This window comes from Triticum aestivum, chromosome 5D (assembly GCF_018294505.1).
Source record: "Triticum aestivum cultivar Chinese Spring chromosome 5D, IWGSC CS RefSeq v2.1, whole genome shotgun sequence".
Lineage (NCBI taxonomy): Eukaryota > Viridiplantae > Streptophyta > Magnoliopsida > Poales > Poaceae > Triticum > Triticum aestivum.
In genome coordinates, this window is record NC_057808.1 from 71312502 (window position 1) to 71315800 (window position 3299).

Below are 3299 nucleotides of genomic sequence, written 5' to 3' on the forward strand. Positions count from 1 at the left end.
GGGGTAACATGTTGGATGCGATCATACCAGCACTAAAGCACCGGATCCCATCAGAACTCCGAAGTTAAGCGTGCTTGGGCGAGGGTAGTACTAGGATGGGTGACCTCCTGGGAAGTCCTCGTGTTGCATTCCCTTTTTAATTATTTTTTGCGCCTCATGACAAACATATCACATGTGCGCGATATATATTAACCCCGTTATATTATTTTTGACATTTGCGATATGTTTTAGCTCGCTGCTCATTGGTCACGCGTCTAGAGGCGGCTTTGTGGCGCGAGGAGCGCGTTCTGAAAGGGGTAAAAAAATACGTGTTGCTGCGGTATAGAGGGAGGGGTGGAAACCGTGGTAAACTCGTCTCCGTGTTTGAGGGGGGGAGTAAGTAGTATATATAGGGCATTATCCATTATTAGGCAACGGTTGTAATGGTAGTAAGAATGACAATCATCTTTGCAGTGGACCTGGGAGTGGCGAGCATAAGGGACGAAGGCGGGGGTAACATGTTGGATGCGATCATACCAGCACTAAAGCACCGGATCCCATCAGAACTCTGAAGTTAAGCGTGCTTGGGCGAGGGTAGTACTAGGATGTGTGACCTCCTGGGAAGTCCTCGTGTTGCATTCCCTTTTTAATTATTTTTGGCGCCTCATGACAAACATATCACATGTGCGCGGTATATATTAACCCCGTTATATTATTTTTGACATTTGCGATATGTTTTAGCTCGCTGCTCATTGGTCACGCGTCTAGAGGCGGCTGTGTGGCGCGAGGAGCGCGTTCTAAAAGGGGTAAAAAAATACGTGTTGCTGCGGTATAGAGGGAGGGGTGGAAACCGTGGTAAACTCGTCTCCGTGTTTGAGGGGGGGAGTAAGTAGTATATATAGGGCATTATCCATTATTAGGCAACGGTTGTAATGGTAGTAAGAATGACAATCATCTTTGCAGTGGACCTGGGAGTGGCAAGCATAAGGGACGAAGGCGGGGGTAACATGTTGGATGCGATCATACCAGCACTAAAGCACCGGATCCCATCAGAACTCCGAAGTTAAGCGTGCTTGGGCGAGAATAGTACTAGGATGGGTGACCTCCTGGGAAGTCCTCGTGTTGCATTCCCTTTTTAATTATTTTTTGCGCCTCATGACAAACATATCACATGTGCGCGATATATATTAACCCCGTTATATTATTTTTGACATTTGCGATATGTTTTAGCTCGCTGCTCATTGGTCACGCGTCTAGAGGCGGCTTTGTGGCGCGAGGAGCGCGTTCTGAAAGGGGTAATAAAATACGTGTTGCTGCGGTATAGAGGGAGGGGTGGAAACCGTGGTAAACTCGTCTCCGTGTTTGAGGGGGGAGTAAGTAGTATATATAGGGCATTATCCATTATTAGGCAACGGTTGTAATGGTAGTAAGAATGACAATCATCTTTGCAGTGGACCTGGGAGTGGCAAGCATAAGGGACGAAGGCGGGGGTAACATGTTGGATGCGATCATACCAGCACTAAAGCACCGGATCCCATCAGAACTCCGAAGTTAAGCGTGCTTGGGCGAGGGTAGTACTAGGATGTGTGACCTCCTGGGAAGTCCTCGTGTTGCATTCCCTTTTTAATTATTTTTGGCGCCTCATGACAAACATATCACATGTGCGCGGTATATATTAACCCCGTTATATTATTTTTGACATTTGCGATATGTTTTAGCTCGCTGCTCATTGGTCACGCGTCTAGAGGCGGCTTTGTGGCGCGAGGAGCGTGTTCTGAAAGGGGTAAAAAAATACGTGTTGCTGCGGTATAGAGGGAGGGGTGGAAACCGTGGTAAACTCGTCTCCGTGTTTGAGGGGGGGAGTAAGTAGTATATATAGGGCATTATCCATTATTAGGCAACGGTTGTAATGGTAGTAAGAATGACAATCATCTTTGCAGTGGACCTGGGAGTGGCAAGCATAAGGGACGAAGGCGGGGGTAAACACCGAAGTTAAGCGTGCTTGGGCGAGAGTAGTACTAGGATGGGTGACCTCCTGGGAAGTCCTCGTGTTGCATTCCCTTTTTAATTATTTTTTGCGCCTCATGACAAACATATCACATGTGCGCGATATATATTAACCCCGTTATATTATTTTTGACATTTGCGATATGTTTTAGCTCGCTGCTCATTGGTCACGCGTCTAGAGGCGGCTTTGTGGCGCGAGGAGCGCGTTCTGAAAGGGGTAAAAAAATACGTGTTGCTGCGGTATAGAGGGAGGGGTGGAAACCGTGGTAAACTCGTCTCCGTGTTTGAGGGGGGAGTAAGTAGTATATATAGGGCATTATCCATTATTAGGCAACGGTTGTAATGGTAGTAAGAATGACAATCATCTTTGCAGTGGACCTGGGAGTGGCAAGCATAAGGGACGAAGGTGGGGGTAACATGTTGGATGCGATCATACCAGCACTAAAGCACCGGATCCCATCAGAACTCCGAAGTTAAGCGTGCTTGGGCGAGGGTAGTACTAGGATGTGTGACCTCCTGGGAAGTCCTCGTGTTGCATTCCCTTTTTAATTATTTTTGGCGCCTCATGACAAACATATCACATGTGCGCGGTATATATTAACCCCGTTATATTATTTTTGACATTTGCGATATGTTTTAGCTCGCTGCTCATTGGTCACGCGTCTAGAGGCGGCTTTGTGGCGCGAGGAGCGCGTTCTGAAAGGGGTAAAAAAATACGTGTTGCTGCGGTATAGAGGGAGGGGTGGAAACCGTGGTAAACTCGTCTCCGTGTTTGAGGGGGGGAGTAAGTAGTATATATAGGGCATTATCCATTATTAGGCAACGGTTGTAATGGTAGTAAGAATGACAATCATCTTTGCAGTGGACCTGGGAGTGGCAAGCATAAGGGACGAAGGCGGGGGTAACATGTTGGATGCGATCATACCAGCACTAAAGCACCGGATCCCATCAGAACTCCGAAGTTAAGCGTGCTTGGGCGAGAATAGTACTAGGATGGGTGACCTCCTGGGAAGTCCTCGTGTTGCATTCCCTTTTTAATTATTTTTGGCGCCTCATGACAAACATATCACATGTGCGTGGTATATATTAACCCCATTATATTATTTTTGACATTTGCGATATGTTTTAGCTCGCTGCTCATTGGTCACGCGTCTAGAGGCGGCTTTGTGGCGCGAGGAGCGCGTTCTGAAAGGGGTAAAAAAATACGTGTTGCTGCGGTATAGAGGGAGGGGTGGAAACCGTGGTAAACTCGTCTCTGTGTTTGAGGGGGGGAGTAAGTAGTATATATAGGGCATTATCCATTATTAGGCAAC

The 3299-nt window shown here is 47.2% G+C and overlaps 6 non-coding genes across 6 annotated transcripts; all 6 read left to right on the forward strand.

Annotated features, from left to right (window-relative positions):
• The first annotated feature begins 13 nt into the window (after positions 1 to 13).
• Positions 14 to 132, forward strand: LOC123126603 (5S ribosomal RNA). Its single transcript, XR_006461837.1, has one exon. It is a non-coding gene; the product is annotated as a 5S ribosomal RNA (ribosomal RNA).
• A 370-nt stretch (positions 133 to 502) lies between these two features.
• On the forward strand, positions 503 to 621 carry LOC123126615 (5S ribosomal RNA). Its single transcript, XR_006461848.1, has one exon. It is a non-coding gene; the product is annotated as a 5S ribosomal RNA (ribosomal RNA).
• Positions 622 to 991: 370 nt separating this feature from the next.
• On the forward strand, positions 992 to 1110 carry LOC123126768 (5S ribosomal RNA). The gene has a single exon (XR_006461990.1). It is a non-coding gene; the product is annotated as a 5S ribosomal RNA (ribosomal RNA).
• Positions 1111 to 1479: 369 nt separating this feature from the next.
• Positions 1480 to 1598, forward strand: LOC123126552 (5S ribosomal RNA). Its single transcript, XR_006461789.1, has one exon. It is a non-coding gene; the product is annotated as a 5S ribosomal RNA (ribosomal RNA).
• An 810-nt stretch (positions 1599 to 2408) lies between these two features.
• Positions 2409 to 2527, forward strand: LOC123126553 (5S ribosomal RNA). Its single transcript, XR_006461790.1, has one exon. It is a non-coding gene; the product is annotated as a 5S ribosomal RNA (ribosomal RNA).
• A 370-nt stretch (positions 2528 to 2897) lies between these two features.
• On the forward strand, positions 2898 to 3016 carry LOC123126777 (5S ribosomal RNA). Its single transcript, XR_006461999.1, has one exon. It is a non-coding gene; the product is annotated as a 5S ribosomal RNA (ribosomal RNA).
• Positions 3017 to 3299: the final 283 nt, after the last annotated feature.